The sequence below is a fragment of the Bombina bombina genome, chromosome 2 (genome assembly GCF_027579735.1).
Source record: "Bombina bombina isolate aBomBom1 chromosome 2, aBomBom1.pri, whole genome shotgun sequence".
Taxonomy (NCBI): Eukaryota; Metazoa; Chordata; class Amphibia; order Anura; family Bombinatoridae; genus Bombina; species Bombina bombina.
This window is the reverse complement of record NC_069500.1, coordinates 1,117,008,870-1,117,032,252: the sequence shown is the minus strand read 5'-3', so window position 1 is coordinate 1,117,032,252 and position 23,383 is coordinate 1,117,008,870. Positions and strand designations below refer to the sequence as shown.

Here is a 23,383-nt window from a genome sequence, read left to right as displayed (position 1 = left end):
TGTAGTATCATCTATTTCCATAACCTACGGTGCCTGTGGTAAAACTTCAGCAATTAAATACTGACCACATGAATTTACCACATTTATTTCAGCAGCAAAACTGTAAATCAAGTTGACATAAGCAATGAATGATTTTATATGCGGGCAATGAATTTATTTTTTGTTACTATGAGCTGATTTTATTCCAGTTGAAAAGCTTAATCATTATGTTGTTATTAACAAAACATCTTATAAAAATTCTATGTTGTAGATGAAAAGGCAGCAAAAAAACAATAATCTACAATATTAAGTTAAGTAAAAGCTATTTACATTAAATTGTAACTAACACAGCAGTATCAGTTGTGTACTTTATGGTAATACTAAGAGCAACTCCCGTCACCCAATTGGTGGAGAGAGACAAGCCTCCACACAATAAATAAGAATGTTTATACCCAAATGAAAACATTAATTTCAGTGTCACTTTAAAGTCTAAAGCAATTTCTGTAGCACCAGTTTGCACGCAAAAAATATTTACAAGCGAAATATAATCTACCCCTATGTATTTTGCTTTAACAGAGAAGTTTAAAATGATGAAGAGCAGAATCAGTTAAATGCTCTCTGAGATAAGCAGCACAACGCACCACTATCTCATGTACTATAGAAGTTCAGAGAGCCTGCTATTGTTGCTGCATGCAGCCTCTTAATGTGTTGACATGTAGCACCTGCAGAATGCCAGAGAATCTGATCAAAGAGGATCTCTAAGATCAATCTCTAATAAGGCTTACTGGGAATGGGCAAGAGAAAATGATCAAACGGAGGGGGAACCCTGCTATGTTGTGACAGGGATTGATCAAGATGACCTTTGTCTTTGCTTCTCAGCTTTGAAAGAATTCTACTTCTATAGTAGATTCCTAGAATAAATTGACACTGTAAAATATATGTGTGTTAAATGAGTTTACTGCTTTAAAGGAGCATGCACTTTTTTTAAAGTGTGAATGAAAACACTGAATATTTTTTAAAGCAATTACATTTTATTATATTTTAGCAAATGCGTAACTACCTAACTACCATGCCAAAGTTAGGCATATAAGATTTAAGTGCAGTGAAATGCTTAAAAGTATTTTATGACTATTGCTAAGTATAACAGTTGTGATAATAAATGTATAATTTTACTAATATATAAAATCTTTTCATCTTTTATTATATTTATAGTTTACCTTGATATAGTGTGTGTTTTCATGTGTGTTAATAGATATTAGACAAGCATGCCAGAAAGCAGCCTGCGCTGTGATGAGCAACAAGCACGAAACAGCTGTCTGTGGGAGGCAGCCTGGCAAAGTTAGGATCTACAGTGTTTTTTAGAATCTATTTTGTGCTTGGAGGGGGCAATCATTTCCCTTTGTTAAGTATTTCTTTCTGTTCTTAATAAAACTACTTTTGGTTTCCATACTTGTGCAGACTTGTTTATGTCCACCAATACAGTTCTGGCAGCTTCCCCTCCCATGCAGTAAGTAATTGATACCTGAGCATCAGTTGGCACAAACATGCACTTCTTTCTAATTTTAAAATCAGTTTAAAGTGCTTTAACATTTTTTACATTATCAAGGTTGTGATATTTAAGTGTTTCCCCTTTTATATGAAGAAATAAATGTTTTGACTTTAATGTACCTTTTAGTTGATTGAAATTCAAAAACACACAAATCTAATCTGTATACAAAAGAATCTTGCTATCAGTGAAGCAGTGTATAATGTTTTGTGTGCAAAATATTTTGGGATTTACTTGAAACATGGTTAAATCATAGAATGACTGTAGTTTTATTTTGTTATTGTATCCCAGGATATACATTAACATGATTTAAATTAGTCCCCATCTAAAACAAAGAGATCAGATATTAAAGTGACTTGCTGGTTCCTAAATTTTAAAGAAGCATTTTAAGACATTAATTTTCAATATTGCTGCTCCTGAAAACATATTTTAATGATCCTCACATCTATCATTTAAATGCTGGCTGCTACGCATTACTAATGTTGCCTGAATCCAGTACCTGGTAGGGAGAAGTATACCTGAGCAAGCTATTGGAGGCACTGGCTCTGGGAAGTGGAACTCTCTTTTGGAAGGGTAGCAGCCTATTTAGGGTAAAAATATATACACCTTAAATACAATGATAGATTCCATTATTATTTTACTATTACTCTAGCAATAACTGCCTGAAAAAGTGGACAGTTACTAGTCCTCAAAGAATAGGTTAAACAAATATACACATAGATTCATAGTATAAATTGTGTACTACATCTGACTGGTTGAGAGGGTAGTTCACCTTAAATACAATGATAGATTCCATTATGATTTTACTATTACTCTAGCAATAACTGCCTGAAAAAGTGAACAGTTACTACTCCTGAAAGAAAGGGTTAAACAATATACACGTATATGGAACTAGATTCATAGTATAAATTGTGTACTACATCTGATTGGTTGAGAGGCTAGCAAACAGTTCTGAATGGGAGATAGAGTATTGCACAAGGAGCAGACAGAACAAGCAAGGCAAGTGGTGTGTGAATGAATTTGGTCACATGACTAAAGGAAGCATTTGATCCCTCTACTGGGTTGACTTTATTTATATATTGTGATGTTATGGTAATGTACCCAAATTAAACAGAAAGATGTTGAACTCTAATTTATTGTATGTCTTTAAAGAGTTACTTAAACGTATATGAGTATTCACCAACTCCAAACAGACTAAAAGTTAAACAAAAGCTCCCAAACCTCAACAATTTCTTACGCTGAGACAAAGCGGAAAGACACTTAAGAAAATATACACAACTGAAAAAGCATTGGGAAAGTTATTACTTGTTTTAGCAACAAGAGGGCCATATGGTTTCACTGTAATAGGGTCCCATGTATTGTCTATAATGTTTAAATAATATTTTACAGCTAGCAGTGTGCAAAACATTTCATTCTATTTAATACACATGACACATGATCAATGTCTGGTTTTCTGGTTTCAATAATATATTTTCTACTTGGAATTTTTTTTTCCGATTTATAATTTTATATTTATTTCCAAGATACTAACTAGACATATGCCCTGCAAGTTTTTGTTTAGTATTGTTATATTTTGGTATGGTTATTTTAATATCAATTGTCTGTAGATGTGGATTATGTTTTATTACACATGAAGAAAAATACGTTTTCATGCTTCGCTGATTCATTGAACTAATATTTTTAAATGGATATAAAAGTCAAAATGACACTTTAATGGTGTGAATAGAGCATGGGAATTTAAGCAACATTCCTATTTTTTATCATTATCAATTTTGTTGATTTCTCTTTATACCTTTTGTTAAAGAGTAATCTTATGAGAGCTCAGGAGTGTGCACGTCTTAAGCCATCTAACAGCAATATTGGCAAGAATGTTACTTGCAATATTATAAATAGCTGCAAACACTGCTTCCACAGGCTGCTATAGGCATGTGCACACTCCTGAACTCCTATCAATCTCCCTTCTACAAAGGATACCAAGACAACTAAGGACATTTGATAATTGGAGTAAACTGGAAATATATTAAAAAGTGTATGTTCTATCTGAACCATGAAAGTGTAATTTGACTGTACTATCTCAGCGTTGTAAAATATTTACTTTACCTTTAATCTAAATGTGTACTTTAGTAAGCAGAACCTTAATTAACCCCTTAATGACCAGCGACATACCCTGTATGGGTTTAATGGTGGAGCCATTTTCAGTAGCGTGGTTTTGCAGCCAGTGGCAAGACCCGCGCTATTATAGCAACAGAATCCCTTAATGACCAGTGAGGTACAGAGTACATTGTGGCTGTTAAGGGGTTAACATTGCTAAGCAGCCAAAATAAATATATTAATCATTGAATGCCTTAGAATGCCTCAATATATATATATATATATATATATATATATATATATCTCAATCTATCATCTATCTATCATCTATCTATATATCTACCGATCTATCTATCATTTGTCTATCTATCATATATTTATCTATCTTATCTATCCATCTTTCTATCTATCTATCTATCTATCTATCTATCTATCTACCTATCTATCTATATAGCAAAAGAATACAAGGAGGAAAACTCCAATAGGTACTTGTTTAAAACGTAGCCTTTATTTAAAAAAGGTTTAAAAGCTGTAGATACAAATGATCCATAGTGTAAGCCTGGTAGCCCATGCAAAGAAAATAGGCAGCTTACGCGTTTCAGCTACATGCCGTAGTCATAACTGATAAAATGCTAGGTACAACATACCCTATTTAAAACCATAATATGAATCCTTTTGGCTAATTACAATAACCAATTATCCAATGGGCTACCGATCTGATTACAAAGTTATTCTAATTCCACTGTGATCATTTAAACTAATTCTGTTTTGTTTAATTTAACTTATATTGCTTACTTACTGGCTTTTTGCCAAACATAAATAGAAATAGAACCAAAATATCTACAAGTATCTTAAATACAAATGTGCATAACCTATTATGTCATGTTTTTACAATCAGTACACATTTTTAGATTACATGCTTTACACAATTTAGTATATTGCTTGATTTTCCCTCTTGTTATAACTTTTTTCTCCTCTTAGTTAGCCTTATGTAATAAAAATACTTAGGCACTTCTCACTATCATATTTTCCCAGATAGTTAGTTATTTTTGCATACTGGCAATAATGTATTCCATTTACCTTTTTATCCATCTATCTATCGTCTATATCTATCTACCATCTATCTTTTTATCTTATATATATCTATCTTATATCTTTCTATCAATCATATCTATCTTATCTATTTATATACACAAAAGTATGTACTATCTGCAATATCTCTTCCTTGAACTTACCTTAGGCTGTGCCAGTACTTTTGAGCTAATTAATCGTTGCCACTGTTTGAGTACAATAGCCAGAAGGTGTATTTTAAAGTGTCAGTTAGCACATATCTTGCTAATTGTCTGTATTTCCATTTATACAAGTACTAGGTATTGTCGTGTGCATACGTATGTTGACTCAAAAGACCTAATTACAAAATGCTAAAATGAATGAACTACTGAAATATGTCAAACAATCAGACATGCCTGAAAAATCTTCACTTTGGAGTTTATTGTTGTTATTTTATGGTCTAGAAATATTTTAAGCCCCTTTCTTGCATGCAGATACTCCTTCCAAAAACTGGGGTTTTTTGTTGATTATTAAATACTTAAATTTTCACACATTCTACATTAACACTGACTTAGGATGCATTTACAGTTTGTTATTTTCAGCTAAAAACTTGACAGTAAATTAAACAATTCAAAATTTTATTTTCACTTAATAGTTTCTTTTCTTTTTTTTTTGCTTTTTTTTTTTTTTTCAAACTCATACCTCATAACTAGTGGGTTTGTAAAAATAAAAATAACTTTTTTCTCTAAATTATATGTATATTACTTATTTAAGGTTATCAGCCTCTCACTGATTCTGAAATAAAATCTCAAGTAAAATAAATAAAAAAATATTAAAAAAGAAACATTACACCTAGCACACATGAACCTTCTGAGAATGATATTTTACCCCTTGAGATAAACAGGATGTTGTGGAATGTTGTCAGCTAATTTGAAAACTGAGCAGAAAGATCATTAGTACAGCTAGATCACACAGGCTGCTCACAACCATTTTTTTATTTGAGTATTGTGGGATTAATTGTCATATCAGGGGTAAAGGTGCTTGTCCAGTGCTTTTCCCATGGACTGATTTTTATGTTCAGTAAAGATTAGTGATGCATTCTGGGTAGATACTTGCATTCAGTGTTCTTTAGAACAGTAATGTAAATCTGGATATTGAAAGGGTTATGGTTTGGGATACAACCTTCTTTTAAGGTTGTTTGATATTTCTATGTGGGGGGAGAAGGGGCTGGTTGGTACTAGTAGAGAGAGTTTTATAAAACGTGTTCAGTCACTTCATATAACATGTTAGGGGTATGCTTGCTAACATGAACCTTGGACTAAGAAAATGTCACTGTATTTACCAGATGAAGAAATCCCTTCTCTACTTTGTTTTCATGTTGAAGGTGTAGATAGCCGTTGACATCACTTGGTATATGTGTGTATACATGGGAAGATAATATGTGTGGCTTATTGCTGTATCAGCAAATTTGTTTGCATGTTAAAAGTTATCACAAATTCCATTTTTACAAATATATTGCTTATTGAAAGGTTTGAGCTTATATAAAAACAGCTAGGAGTAATTTTTCTTTTTTTTAAAGGTGTGTTTGGTTTTTTTTGTTTGTTTTTTAAAGAAGTGATTTGGCTTACTACAGAACTAAAACAGCTTACGTTTTTTTGCACCATAGCTTTTGATTTACGTAAAATAAATATATGCTTAAGTATAGGTATTTGCATATCCTTAAAAGTAATAATACATGGTATAAATATTGCTTACAAAAGCAAGCAGCTCCATTTCATATTAATGTAATTGTAGCTTTTATTCTAGGATAATATAAACAGATGCATTGGGAAACGCTTTAAATAGTTTCATACTGGCTGTTTAATCCCCAAATCCTAGACTGGATTTGCTTTGCATTCTGGACAATATGTGGTTCCAGCACTGCCTCTGTAATGAGAACAATTTTTGACTCCCACCTTTAAAGTGCCCACATAACAAAAAGTATTACATTTTCTATTAGAAAAAAATCAAAGAGTGCTGTTTCCAATTTAAAGCTCAGAAAAGGCTAATAAAATTTTCCAGCTATGTGCTCTGCTCCAGGGCTCAAAACAAGCTATTAGAGAAATATCATTGGTATCAGTAGACTATGGAATGGGTCTGGCCATAAAACTGTTTATATAAAACAAAGTCATATGCCATTTATTTAATGCATCAGTAATTGATTATAATTTCAAGATTAATAGATCTGAATAAAATGACTGTAATATGATGAAAATCAGGAAAATATTTGAAAAACTGTGGATATGAGTATATCAAACTGTACTGCAACAACTCAAGTCTGTATGTGGTTTTAGATGGTTTTATATAGTTTTAAAATTAGGCTTTAATATTAACAATCTTCATAGATGCAGTCAGTCCATGTGCATGTGTGAATTTATTTTTAGTAGATTACTAAGGATGGGTTATAGAGTTGCAAAATAGTCTATAATTCTGCAAAATTAACTGTAGCCCTGCAGTCTGAACTGGTGTAGGTCTATGACAGAGCTATCCAGATTGACACCCCTGGGTTACAGTGCTTTTTTCTTTACCTTTTCTTTCCTAATTCTGATGGGTGGGGTTTGGTGTAGGTGTTCTATGTAAGGTTTGTGCAGCCCAGGGGTGTAGTGTGAGCAATCTGTGAAAGTCTCCTGGTGGGGTTTGTGAGTCTAGGGTGATTCTCAGCTGAATCAGTAAGACAGTTTTGGCCCAAGCTGTCTATGACAAACCAGAAAATGATGGTCATAGGTCAGGTGAGAGGCACACCACCCCTGTAAAAGTGATAAGTAATGGATGACATCATTTGAACACTGTTTACATCATATAACTTTTAAGATATATTCAGACATTGTAATTTTTAGCCTCAGAATGGTAATGCTTGGTCTGGATAATTTGTGTCTGAGTCTTGAGGGTCATGGGGTCAGGTTGAGGGATCAGTGCTGAATCTGGTTTAACATACCCCAGAAGGAGTGTGTTCTTTTAGTAGGGTTAGGATAGTCTCTGGTTTCTTTAGAGGAACTGGGACATAAGTAGCATGGGGGGGGGGGGGGGAGAAAAAGGGAAGAGCAATGGAACAGAGCTCCCAATTCGGGACATTCCTGCAAACTGAAAAATGATTGGGATTTCTGTGTTAACAGTATGTCTGTAATTTCTTTTTAACCATTTAGCATATTTTATTCACTCCTTGAATACTTTCTTCTTAATATACATAAATAGAAAATTACTATTACGGCTTGTTGAATTTTGCTTGAATTAATTATTATGAAAAGGAGAAGTGTGTATATGTGAATCCCTGTAGCAACGTGGAATGGAATGTTCAGGAGATAAAATTGTCAGCCTTAAGCAACTGCTTTGCCCACGGAATTGCAATATCAACACTAAGGTTCATGTTTGGTTTATATTACTATAGGGCTTAATAACAGATTTGTCACCACTAGGAAATTCCTTACCCTGCCACAAAAGACAGCAGTTTGTCTTTTAGAAAATCCTCATCCACAGCATGAGAAACCATCCATAAGCCAATATAATTACTCTGTCAACATTTTTTCTACATAATTAAAATGTTTTATGCCCATATGTATTGGACATTTGTTTGGAAATATGCCTGTGTTTAAATACAAAGCAATGTTATTCAGTTTGTTGCAAATGGAAATTACCCATGTAATTACAGAATATAAATGATTAGTAATATTTTTGTAGGCAAACTATAAATATATGCAAGAGTATCAACTTTATTTTAATATTAACAGAATGTTAAAGTATTCTTTTCTTTGTTGCTTCAAAAAAATAGTCTTTTAGAACGTTGTTGGTTGTTTGTAGTTTTATCTGATGTTTCTGCAATTAATGAAAGTAAGTTTTGTTTTTTGTTGTATGTTCCATTTGACTGGGAGAATTGCAGGAGTTGTTTTTAATCAGATAGTAAACATATAGGGGCCGATTTAAGAACGTGCGAGCGGACATGATCCGATATTGCAGATCATGTCCGCTGCACATCGATAAATGCCGACAGCATACGCTCTCAGCATTTATCATTGCACCAGTAGTTCTTGTGAACTGCTGGTTCAATGCCACCCCCTGCAGATTCGTGGCTAATCAGTCGCTAGCAGGGGGTGTCAATCAACCCGATCCTATGGGATCAGGTTGATTTCCGGCGGTCTGTCCGCCGCCTATGAACAGGTGGACAGGTTATGGAGCAGCGGTCTTTAGACCTGAAGGCTCACCAGAAACACGGGGCATTAAGCTCCATACGGAGCTTGATAAATAGGCCCCATAATCTCTGGTATAACTTTAAACAAACGTATTTAGTTTCAGATTCAGTATCCATTTTAACTATAACTGGACCTTATTAAAGCCCTGCTTTGCCAAAAACTGCCTACTCATGCTCCCAATAGTCTCGCATTCTGCCAAACTTCAACCAATTGCCATACCAGCTTTGTCCACTCCCTACCTCAACATGAAGTAAATTCAACCAACAGTTTCCTGAGACTTCGTACCCACATCTCCTTGACCAAACCATCAATCTCGCTATCCTGGATATTCTTTGAGAAATGTTAAGAAGGAGCATTTAGGATAAAATGTAAATATGAATTAGAGATATTTAACAGTGTAAATAAAATTCCCTAGTTCTTAAAGGTGTCAGCAGCCATATATTTGCAAGGCTGTCCTTTTTTCCTATTTCCTTTGCTCTAACAGGACAGAGAGAGAGCTAAATTAGACTAAAAACAGCAATAAGTGGTATAAAATGATGATCTCTACCAGTGCCACTATTCTTAATATATTATTGCAACAACCTTTGTTAGCACCCACATTTGTAAGGTCTAGACTAGAACTGCCCCTGATATTTATCTGAACGTATTACATACAGAATCAGAAACAGCACGTAGGCAAATATTTATGCAAACCTTGTTCAGACCTGTTATTGTCTGCTGTCCAATATGATGTGCCAAGTTGCTTTGCATAGAAAGGTTGAATATCATGATGCATTACAAAAACATTAAATGGATGTTATAATACCTAGCAATGCTCTATATTGCTCATTGAGTTATACCTCTTCCAGAAGGCAATGTAGTTTAAGGGATATTATTTTACAATGAATCGAATATTGAGCTTAAAATAACATAAAGTACAATATTTTTACTCTTTGGAGCCATATTAACTCAAAAGTTTGTATTAAACAGTTTGCCTGTTTGAACCTTAATGTTTGTATGTGTTACAAACATCTTGAATTTTGTATTTTTATATGTTCAATGTATAATTTATATAAACAAAAGACTAGAAGGTCCCTTTAAAGGGATAGTTAAAATTGAAATGTACATGCTTAGAGAACTGGTGGTGCTGTGTATTGCACTAACAAACACTTAAAGGGACAGTCTGCTCTAGAATTTTTATTGTTTAAAAAGATAATCTCTTTATTATTCTTTCACCAGTTTTGCATAACCAACACGGTTATAATAATATACTTTTTAAATCTGTGATTACCTGGTATCTATGCCTCTGCAGACTGCCCCCTTATTTCAGTTCTTTTGACAGACTTGCATTTTAGGCAATCAGTGCTGACTCCTAGGTAACTCCACGGAAGTAAGCACAATGTTACCTATATGGCAAACATGAACTAGCACTGTCTAGCAGTGAAAAACTGTTAAAGTTCATTGAGATAAGAGGCGTCCTTCAAGGGCTTACAAATTAGCATATAAGCCTACCTAGGTTTAGCTTTCAACAACAAATAACAAGAGAACAAAGCAAATTTGATGATTAAAGTTGTTTAAAATGGCATGCATTATTGGAATTACAAAAGTTTAATTTTGACTAGACTATCCCTTTAATTGGTGTCATCGAACACCTAATTTGTGTCATACAAACCACTGCCGACTCTCTGAGAAGGTATGGTGTTTGAAGTCCGGTGCACAGGCACTCACAGCATATGTGCGTATGTCGCTGAAAAACAGTAATAACGTTTAATTGAAACATTTTTTCCACATAGCAGCAAAGCTCCCAACCAATGGGTTGCCATAACTCTGCTCCTAAATTACCTCAACTCCAACCCTGTGTTACTTTGACTCTGCCCCTGGTCCTGGATTGTCTGCGGGAAAAATTGAGAGCTATGCAGCAGCTTTTTATCTAATTGCTTTCATCTCTATTCTACACAAATGTGTTACCTATTCTTGTTTATAGCAAACCACAGTATTCTACTCTTTTACTGGCTCATTCTTGTTCATTCTTTATCTGTGTTTATGTATTTGGACATTTATATAGCAAATAATTACTTGTTTTATATGTTTCTGTTTATAGAAGTTATATAATTCCAACATTATCACTGATTTGAAAACATGTTACACCTCTGTATTGCATGATAGCTCACTGCAAATACACTGGTTTTATTGGGCAGATGTTAAAGTACAAAGCCGCATTTCAACTATGGTCAAGTTTAATTGGATAACTAAGATATTTGCAGGATAGCTGATTAATGTTGAAATGTTAGAGAGAAAGAATTTACCTCCCTGTGGGAATGAGATTTTCTCAGAGACCTAAATAGAATTGTGTTTTTACAGCTCCTTAGAAAACATTGAGCTCCAGTATCAGGAAATAAAATGTTATTTTCTGCTTATTTAGGAAGTCTTCTGGGGTAAATTTATTACTTACATTACTATTCATTTCCCAGATTTTTCTGTTGATAAATAGTTCCATGTTTTAAAGCTTAAAACCATCTACATAGAACCTCCAATGGCCATTATTAGACTTATACTAAAGATATTTTATCAAGCACCCAATATTATAGGAAAACTCAGATGGGTTGTGATAAGTTACTCTTTATTTATGGTCTATTATGATTACTAGATTAATGAACAATACAATTTTGTATAGGCTGGCAGTATAACGTCTGTGAGGTGTTGATATTGTATATACTAGGTGGACAGTTAAGTTTGGACTAAACTGCTGAGATGCAGCTGTATTGATTAGGGTTAACAGTTTTGCCTTGGATTACCCTTTACGAAAGCCTCTACTCTGTAGCCATTTCTATGATGACGATGGATTGCCTGATTTGTGAGTGAATGGTGTGGGTAAATGGTAGCTGCCCCCACTTGGTGTCAGACTCACTGCGGGACATGATACCGATCCTGGTGCATTAACACAATTTATTATAGATCTTAAATACACTTGTGTGTAACGGACATAATCATACTTACTATAAGGTAAGCCAGGTTGATGTTATGTACAATGGTTTATTTGTTAAATGACACACTGATATAGTATGGACACATTGAACCTCTGTTGGTTGTATATTTATGTTTCAGATTAGTAAGGTGTGCAGGTCAAATATCGATATGTTTGCGTGGCATAGAAAGTGTACTTAAAGGGACAGTCAAGTATAAATTAAACTTTCATTATTCAGATAGGACTTTTAATTTTAATTGACTTTCCAATTTACTTTTATCATCAAATTTGCTTTTTTCTCTTGGTATTTTTAGTTTAAACTAAACATAGGTAGGCTCATATGCTAATTTCTAAGCCTTTGAGGGCTGCCTCTTATCACATGCTTTTTAAATCTCTTTTCAACACAAAGAGACAGAAAGTACACGTGGGCTATATAGATAACACTGTGTTCAGGCACAGAAAGTTATTTAAGATCTAGCACAATACAATGCTAAATTTAAGACAATAGATAATATACAGTCACAGTCATGTGATCAGGGGGCTGGAAGAAGGTTCCTAGATACAAGGTAATCACAAAGGTAAAAAGTACATTAATATAACTGTGTTGGTTATGCAAAACTGGGGAATGAGTAATAAAGGGATTATCTATCTTTTAAAACAATAACAATTCTATGGTTGACTGTCCCTTTAAAGGGACACTAAATCCAATTTTTTTTCTTTAATGATTCAGATAGAGCATGCAATTTTAAGCAACTTTCTAATTTACTCATATTGTCAATTTTTCTTCAATCTCTTGCTATCTTTATTTTATTTTAAAAGCAGGAATGTAAAGCTTAGGAGCCGGACCATTTTTGGTTTAGAACCTGGGTTATACTTGCTTATTAGTTGGCTGAATGTAGTCACTAATAAACAAGCGCTATCCAGGATGCTGAACCTAAAATGGGCCGGTTTCTAAGCTTTACATTCTTGCTTTTTAAATAAAGATAGCAAGAGAACAAAGAAAAATTGATAATAGGAGTAAATTAGAAAGTTGCTTAATATTGCATGCTGTAGATGAATCATGAAAGAAAAAAAATTGGATTTAGTGTCCCTTTAAGATCTATCATTAATAACACAGAAACATGGAGTTTCTATGCAAAGGGGAACTTTTAAATTCCTTCAATTAAATGACTATTTTTAAGTAACACATATACTGCCCTGAAACTATTATGTATTGACATTTTTGTTTATATAATTTTGTTTTAATTTTTTGTTACTAGTTGTTTTTTTTTTTGTGTGTCAATAATGACATCATGTGAGATATAATATCTGATTGGATGTTGTGGTTATAGGTAGTTCTTCTTTAATATGGGGAAGGGGACATACACCTGTTAAATTGTTTGCTGTGATTGTTCATTTCCACTTGGTCTGATGAAGGGGTGAGATCAACCTCTCTGCATGTTTAATTTTTGTGCACAATAAAGCACAATTTGAAAATTTCCAGAGCGTGCATGCCTGTTTTGGACTTTAAATATATATATATATATATATATATATATATATATATATATATATATATATATATATATATATATATATATATATATATATATATATATATATATAAAACAAGTAAGACATTGCAATGGACAAGTAAAAACATATATACTTCTTAAAACATATAGAACAGAATGATCATATTATTGTAAACTTAAAAAAGCAAACCTAGTTAACCTTATTTGTATCATTAAAATCAGGGAAAAAACAGTAAAATGTATATGAGTTCAGAAATACAAACTAGTAAAATACAAACTAGTAAAAAAAAAAGTTTTCATCTCCCCCCCTCCTGCTGCTGGATTGCAGAAGGAAATAAATCTGAGAAATAATAAAGGTAGATATTAATGTGGTATCCTGGAATGTGGGCGGGATAACATCCCCAATAAAAAGGGAAAATATTTTTTAGACTACTCAAACAGCAAAAGCCAGATGTAATTTTCCTACAAAAACTTCATTTAAAAGCCCATGAAATAGATAAGTTAAGAGTGGGGTGGATTTCGGAGTTAATAGCGACTCCGTGCACAAGCAGGAAGTGTGGGGTTGCTATCCTAATAAACAAGAAAGTAACACATAAAATAATACACCAAGAACTAGATCCACTTAGTAGATTTATAATTTTACAAATTGAACTAAATAAAATTAGGTGGTCGTTCTGTAATATATTTGGTCCCAATAATTTTGATACAAGATTCTGGAATAAATTGAAAGTAAAATTGGTCCCCTATATGAATCAAAATCTAGTGCTCGCCGGCGACTTTAACATGACCATATTTCCAGAAATGGATCGATTTAGTTTAAAGTCGCCAAATCGCCATCAGATAGAAGCAACATTTTTTAGGGAGTTCTGTAAATCATTAAAGTTGAAAGATATATGGCGTTTGCAACATCTGGACGCGAATACGAGTCGAAGACACTTAAAAACCTTTAGAGAATAGATCTCTTCTTAATAGGAGATAAATAATTATCATTAGATACAGATACTCATATAGCAGAAATCTTGCTGTCAGACCACGCTATAATTTCCCTGAAATTCCATACTCCCCTAGCCCAGAATAGAAATACATTTCATTTTCCAAAACATATGGTACATAACATTCAATTTTCTAATTGGTTGAGGGAAAAACTGCGAGAATACCACGAATATAATCAGGACTACCTCCAAAAGATGGAGACCTTTTGGGAAGCAGGGAAGGCGGTCCTTAGAGGGGAGATAAAAGCACACATGATCAGTATAATAAAAAAAGCAAGAATCGTGAAATACAATTGGCCAATCAGGTTATAAAGGCGCATAGGAATTACCTGAATTTGCCTAATACTATAAACTGGAATAAGTACTGTCAGGCTAAGGAGGAAAGAGAACATTTTTTGAAAGAAAAATGGTCAATAGAGGACTTAAAAACTAGAGCCTTTTTCCAAGGCTTTCAAGGTACTTCGGCTAAACACTTAGCAAGAATCATTAGGATTAGGAAAAGTAGCAATATGATAGCTAGTATTAAGGCTGGTAATGTCAAATTTGCCACCACTATGGAGATTTGTGCAAGATTCTATACCTTTTACCAAAAAATATACTCTGAAGAAAGTATAGATAAACAAGAACAGGAAAATTTCTGGCAGAAAGTTAGGACCCCTAAAATTACTAAGAATGAACTAATAGAGGTTAACCAGCCATTAACGCTAGAAGAAATTAATTCTGCGATTAAAAAAATGAAACTAAATAAAGCCCCGGGCTAACAGCAGAATTTTAAAAAATACTAAATGAAGAGTTACAGGGCACTTTATTGAAAGTATTTAATCAATATTTATGTGAGAATACTATGAAATCTCCGTATTTTACGGATTCTATTATAACACTCATTCATAAAAAAGGAAAAGACCCCGCCCGATATCATTGCTTAACAATGATTATAAATTGATGATGTCAATTCTAGCCAAAATGATCAAGAAAGTAATAGGCCCTATCATTTACCCTGATCAAACGGGGTTCATGCCAGGACGGAATGTTGTTCATAATATTAGAAAGGTCCTGTTGACCATAGATGCTCACTATAATAAAATTAAACAAAATAGCCTGCCTAGAAAAGACTTGGCGCTTTTAACATTAGATGCAGCAAAGGCCTTTGACTCAATTATCTGGGACCACCTTTTTTGGCTTTGAGAACTTTTGGATTTAAGGGGAATATAATTACATTTCTCTCCGAGATATACAAAAACTCTAGATCATGTCTATTAGTTAACGGGGACCTCTCACAGTACATTAGACTACAGAAAGGTACACGACAGGGGTGCCCCTTATCTCATCTTCTTTTTAACATCTCTCTAGAGCCCCTCACATTCTGGCTTAGACAAGAGATACATGGAATGACATTAGGCAAACAGAAAATCATATTGTCATTATATTATATATAATTTATGTTGACAAGTCCATAAAGTACACCCTTTACAACAATTTAGCTCTCTTGCCACATTTGATTTCCTTTCTGGCACAATTGAGATCCTGTGCAGTAAATAAATCATTGTTGCTGGAATCTACCGCCCACCTAGATCCCCTGTGCATTCCCTTTCTGACATAGCCCATCTCCTTAGTGAAACCATAGCTCAATACCCAAAAAGTGAAATTTTGGTGTTTGGAGATTTTAATATTGATTGGCTGAATCCTAAAAACAATAGATCTTGATCACCATGTAAGACTTTGCAGCTAATGCAATTAATCTCCTCCACAACTCGCATAAACATTAAAAGCCATAACCACACCCTGCTCGATTGGATTCTCTCCACTTCTCCTGACCGAATCCAGGAGGCAGGTGTTCTCCCTAACAGTTTCAGTGACCACAGCTTAGTGTACTGCGTGCGCAAAATAAAGGCTACTAAATCATCTCCCAAGGTTAAAATCACCAGGTCCTTCAAAAAAATTAATCTTCAATCATTTCTAAATGACATCAAGAACATCCCCTGGCACAGATTAAACCTAATTCCAGATTTTGACTCTGCAGTTATATTCTTTCAGTCCGAACTCCTACCTAGTTTTGAATTTGCATGCCTTGCTGCATAAGGGGAGAGTAAAAGGAGTGCATATGAAATATATCACAGATGACATCATTCAAATGTACAAGTTCGTTTGGGTCAAAGTTCAAGCATACTGGCTCAATGAACAACTACTGTGCATAAAGACAATGGCGAAATATATGCACTAAAACAAACAAAATTGGCCAAGGCCCAATATTTCTGTGAAAATCTGAACAATAACATATCAAACCCTCGAAAGTTTTGGAAAGTCATAAATAACTTACACACTCCCCCAATCCACTCCCAACCCTCTACTGTCGAAGTGGACCATCAGACCCTGCAACTTCTCTCAAAAGTAGCAAATGCCTTTAACATTTATTTTGTCGGATGCTCCACCATCCTGATTGAAAAACTAATAAATGACACGCATCCTGAAACTACAAATGTGGATCAGGTCCCACTAAATCTGCAAAGACCCAATATAGAGAAGTTCAATTTTAGACCTGTACCCATCAATGTTATTAAGAAACACCTTAATAATCTAAAAATGAAAAACCAGTCTGGAACTGATCAAATCCCAGCAATGCTATTGAAGTTCAGTGTGCTGGCAATGGCTAAACCTGTCACAACCCTAATTAATGAATCCTTGGTGTCTGGGTACATACCCAAACTTTGGATGACTGCAAGAGTGGTGCCTATCCATAAAAGTGGTGAGTTAACCTTGGTTACTAACTATCGCCCAAAATTATTGCTCCCAGTATTGTCAAAAATCTTAGAAAAATGCGTCCATATGCAACTATGTGAGTATTACCAACAATCTAACTATCTGACCCCTGTTTAATCAGGTTTTCGCCCCAAATCACTCCACTACAACTGCCCTCCTAAACGTTTGCAGCGACATCCAAACTGGCATGGAACAAGGAGACCTAACTGGAGCTATTTTCCTTGATTTTGCAAAGGCCTTTGACACAGTAAACCACAATATATTACTGCTCAAACTAAAAAACTCAGGTATTGGTGATCGTCCGCTAACCTGGTTTTCGATCATATGTATAGGATTGATCACAGTATATCTCCATTTCTCGCAGCAACTCCCTCTCCCAGTCACGTGTGGTGTTCCCCAAGGTTCCATTCTCGGCCCCCTACTATTAACATTATTTATAAATGATCTGCCAAATATCTGCAAATCCTTAACTGTACACATGTATGCAGATAACACGGTAATCTATGCAAACAAATCCGATCTGCCGCAGCTTGAGGCAGTGCTCCAAGACCAGTTCACAGAGGTAGAAAAGTGGATCTCAAAAAACAAACTCTTCCTAAACACTGACAAAACTGTCACAATGATCTTTGGAACGGTACCTAAATTACACAAACTACAAAATTCCCATCTACACATCAAGACAAAATCAAATGGCACACTGACCGCAGTTTACTCTTTCAAATGCTTGGATATGTTGTTAGACTCCAATCTATATTTTGGCCTCCACATAGAAAAACTTGCATCTAAACTCTATCCAAAACTAGGTGCCCTGTACAGAAACAAATCCTGCCTCAGTCCTACAGTAAAGGAAAAGATTGTACAGCAAATTCTGATGCCAATCATGGATTATTGGGATGTAGTATATGCACCTGCACCGCAAACTCACCTAAATAAACTTAATACACTGTTTAACTCGTTCTGTCACTTTGTGCTACAATATAACTACAGGTCCCACCATTGTGACATGCTAAAATAACTAAACTGGCTGTCGCTGGAATCCAGGCGCACCCTCCAACTTTCCAGCCTTGTGTTTAAGAGCTTTTCTGGGAAGCTCCCACCCTACCTGAGCATAATGCTCTCTCCCCGGCTGTTCCCACCTCCCATAACCTCCGATCCAGTACCAGCACATTATTTAGTCTGCCTCCATACAAAAAGAAAGCAGCTCGATTCTCTTTTTCCTACAGAGCACCACAATTATGGAGCGACCTCCTGCACACTTTAAAACCTCCCCCAAGCCTAAAATCCTTTAAGAGATCCCTCTTTGCATATCTCAAAACAGAATGCACCTGTCATGGCTGATTATATATTTTCTACCTGTTCTATGTTAAATTTTGCACGTATTATGTATTAATATTGTTTTTGTATTTTATTGTACCCTATTGTATCAATGCAATGTTTTGTGGACCCAGGACATACTTAAAAAACTAGAGAAATAATATGCTGACGATCTTATATTATACTTAAGTGATACCAAGAAGAGTATTTGGTGGCTTCTCTATGCCCAGTCTAGAGTATTATAATTGGGTCTGGATGTTAAAATTTGCAATTAACTGGGTAACAGAGGAAAATCACGTCACATATCTAGATATTGAGACAAACTTAGTAGATCCCTTTGACTTAAGGGCCGTTGTTACATTATCCTCCTACTAGACTACCAGAGAATATTGTGCATATGCAGACATTTGTAAATGTTATTTCTGCCTGGCAGAAGTATTGTAAGATAATGGGCCATAACTTGTGTGCTTCTTTAATTTTACCTATTACAGGAAATCCCGATTTCACTCCTGGGCTTTATGATCCGGTGTTTCAAGTATGGAAAAGGAAAGGAGTCCTCTTTTTGTCTCATATTTTGCAAGAAAATAAACAGACGTTTCAGTCTTTTTCTGAACGTCTAGTAAATTATAACCTCTCGCCAAAAGATTTTTATGCTTTTTTACAGATCAGGAGCTATACAGCTCAAGTGATTAGACTTTATAGCTTGGAGTGGGGAGCTCTTGAGATCCCTAATGGGATTAAAATATATAGCGCAGGTCGATAAACAATATCCTACTGGTTTGGATCTCTGCTGATTAAGCTGGGGCAAAATAAACTTAAAAATCTTAGATAATCTAATAAAGCACTTTCCAAATATAATGGAACAGGATATTACAAAGAGTATAAGACTGTCAGTGGCTGCGACGGCTAACATTAGTTGGAGGGCATCTCAAATTAAACTACTGAACAATTATTATTTTCCTCCATACTGTATAGACTATATAAAATCTCTAAAAATATACAATCTAGTCGTTGCCACAAATGTCAGGCACAAATGGCAAATATTATACATTGCATGTGGACATGTCCTAGAGTTATGCAATATTGGAACAAGGTAATTTTTTGGTTAAATAAACACTTACAAAATAAAATATGTATTACAATGTCCAAAGTTTTTTTCCTAGTCCCTGAGTTGAAATCTGCTAAGGTTCCAAATATAAGTGAATTGTCTAACCTGGTGAAATTGCAAATGGTTATTGAATCACATGACCTTATATCAAATTCTGACGTACATTTTAGAGCTTTTTTTGCCAAATTGAAAAATCTCTTGGTTACCTGGCCTAAACCCTTGCAACATCATTTCATAGAACCCTATAGAAATTCCCCTACATTGATATCACTTGTACTTTAGGGAGAATTGCCCCAGCATTGGTTATAGCCTGATTGGAGACCTGAATAGGGGAGATATGTGCACCCTCTAGTTCACTGGATTGGAGTAATCTCGCGAGGGGGGGTGAGTTTTTTTTTTTTTTGTTCTCCGCATTTAAGGTGTGGTCCGAATCTATATTTTATTTGTCTCTTCTCCTATGACCCAGAGGATATGTTTTTATTATACTATTTCTGCTAATATGGAATGGAATATGGTGAAGATAAATATGTAAAGTTACTAAATCAGTTTTTCTTTTTGGTGTTTTGCTATAAATTATTATTTTGAATGGTAATGTTTCAAGGTAAATGTAATACAATTTGTATCATTCTTTCCTTTTTGTATACATTCTTTCCTTTTTGTATACTTTTGGTGCTGTATGAACCTATATTATTTTGTTTGAAAATCCAATAAAAATAAAAAATAAAAAAATAATGTTAAACAACTTTCTAATTTACATTTATCATCAAATTTGCTTTGTTCTCTTGGTATTATTAGTTGAAAGCTAAACCTAGGTAGGCTCATATGCTAATTTCTAAGCTCTTGAAGGCCGTCTCTTATCTGAATGCATTTGACATTTTTCACAGCTAGAGGGCATTAGTTCATGTGTTTCCTATAAATAACATTGTGCTCACAAATGTGGAGTTATTTAAGAGTCAGCACTAATTGCCTGAAATGCAAGTCTGTAAAATGATCTGAGATAAGGACGCAGACAGCAGATGCTTAGATACAAGGTAATTAGAGAGGTAAAAAGTATATTTCTATAACAGTGCTGGTTATGCAAAACTGGGGAATGGTAAATAAAGGAATTATCTATTATTTAAAACAATAACATTTTTGGTGTTTACTATCCCTTTAAGGTCCCTGTAAAATATTGCTTACGTTCTGGACCTGTATTTAAAACATGTCAATTTTGCCATAATTTTAATATACTGTCCCTACTCACACATGGGGTTGAATCACTGCTTGATGAGTTACTGGTACTAATCTTGCCAAAAATTATTACTGGTAGAATATTGTAGCTTTGCTTGTGCTAATGACACACATGTCTAAAATGCTGCCCTATGTGTTTCCATAGCCATGGATGGTAATATCACTGCTCTGTAACTATTACTAGTGGCCACTGAGGAATACAATCACTGCTTCATGTTTGCTACTGGGAACCATAATATGTGTTATATATATAGATTTTCTTATTCTGTGCATTTTCTCTGACAACTTAAAGGACCAGTAAATACAGTTGATTTGCATTATAAAGAAATGCATAATAAAAAGACAAAGTAAAAGGAATGAGCCTGAACTTTGAATGAGTAGATTTTTTTTTCTGACAAATTTCAAAGTTATGTTTATTTCCACTGCCCCTGTATTATGTGACAACCATCAGCCAATCACAAATGCATATACGTATATTCTGTGAATTCTTGCACATGCTCAGTAGGAGCTGGTGACTCGAAAATTGTAAATATAAAAATACTGTGCACATTTTGTTAATGGAAGTAAATTGGAAAGTTGTTTAAAATTCCTGCTCTATTTGAATTATTAAAGTTAATTTTGACTTGAGTGTCCCTTTAATATAACCCTTGTTATAAATTTCAGATGTTTAGAAGTTTATTTACCTTATGGCTTTTATTTTACAGTTAAGCCAGATGAAGAAAAAAAAAAAAAAATGTTAGTTCCTAATAAATAATGAGAAATGTGAAATGTTCTTTTTAAATTCTCTCAAACTATTTTCTATCAAAAAGGAAAATCGTGATAACATACAGCAATTGCTAAATTAGTGTTCATGGGGAAGAAAAATCAGACCTGTAAAAAGTCAATCTGTACATTTCTACATGAATATTATTCATCAACAAATATTTTTATCAGCCTATTTCTTAATCTATGTCAACCAAGCTGGTGAGATGCATAACACAATGGTCCTGTTACATTACATTTTTCAATCCGCTGAATATATATATTATAAATATATTTTAAATATAATATATTTTCATTATATAATATTTGTTTTTGTTTTACTGTCTTTTCTTGGATTATGATTTGTTTTTAATGTGTAAAAAACTGTTGGAAATTAAAAAAAAACCAGTATATTTGGCACAACGCCTTTACTAAAACACAATTAGAAAACACAGCGACATGCTTTAAAAATAAATATTTTAAATAGAAATATTCTTCCTCTAAGGTTAAATGATAATTAAAGAAGAAGGAAAGCAGTTTTATTCTGCAATATGATTTTTTTCTGTGATGGCAATTGTCTGGGATATGCAAACTATTGCACATAAATAATATATTTTCCAAAGTTGGCAAGTCGGCAACATACATATGGAAGTTCAATTTCAATATAAGATTCCTTTTGTTACAGATAGACTCGTGTTATTTTGTATTACACACCAGATTTCTTCTTAATTTCCTTTGATATGCCAGATGCTTGTATTTCATATTTTCCATCCTTAGCTTTCCCTGGTGCTAATACTGAATCACCTCTGGGAACCTCAAATGACTTGACATGCAAGTCTTTATTTAAGAGGGTCATTTGTCTGATCAAAGGCAAAGCAGTGCTCATTTTATGGTGCAGCGGAATAACTTGCAATACACTTTTAAAACACCAGAAAATCTATTCGATTTTAAGTGTGTTCGGTGTCTGCACACTACAAATAGTTTCTCCCGGCAGTGGTGGATTATATGAGGCTGTCGTCTTCTGAATTACTTGCCTGTGGTTCTGGGGCCGATTCAGAACTCCAAACTAAAATAAATGGAAGGGATGTAATAACTTCTTTATGGACAAGCCATAAAAAGCTTCAGGGCAGTGTAAACAAATTAAGTAATTTACTAGATTTTGTTAGTGATAGGTTTGTCGTCCAAAATCAAGGGTGTATCTAAGTTTTACAATCTTCTCATTAAAGTCTTACACTGTATATGAAATTCTATGTCAAAACAGCTTTTTTTGGACCAGCATGTATTGTTTTGTGGTTTATGAAATGAATAAAACATATATTTTATGCTTTAATCGGTCTATCTCAGAAAAGGCTTACTAAAAAGAGAAATGTCACAAGAAAATCTGAAAAGGGAAAAAAAGCAAGTTAATGTTTTATGGTTCAAAAACATTTTTACATCACTAGACTAATGACATAATATCAGGATACTTGTAGTGTGTGCTGTTCCATAAAATCATGATGATAAATAGAGATTTTCCCTTCTGGGCTCGTACATGTCTGGACAAGTCATGAACTAATCCTTTTCTGGTTTGACTATATTATTATTACTATATGGGTGAATGCCATAATATACCAAAACAGCAAAACCACTGGAAGAAAGCTTTGAAAGTTTTTAAAGGACCAGTCAACACAGTAGATTTGCATAATTAACAAATGCAAGATAACAAGACAATGCAATAGCACTTAATCTGAACTTCAAATTAGTAGATTTTTTTTCTGACAATTTTAAAAAGTTATTTCTTTTTCCACTCCCCCTGTACCATGTGACAGCCATCAGCCAATCACAAATGCATACACATACCATGTGACAGTCAACAGCCATTCACAAATGCATACACACTTATTCTTGCACATGC

The 23,383-nt window shown here is 34.1% G+C and overlaps 1 protein-coding gene across 1 annotated transcript in view; it reads left to right on the top strand.

Moving 5' to 3' along the window:
• The window catches only part of PDGFC (platelet derived growth factor C), a 550,893-nt gene that overhangs the window by 1,790 nt on the left and 525,720 nt on the right, over positions 1 to 23,383 (top strand). The gene's annotated exons all lie outside the window — the stretch shown is intronic.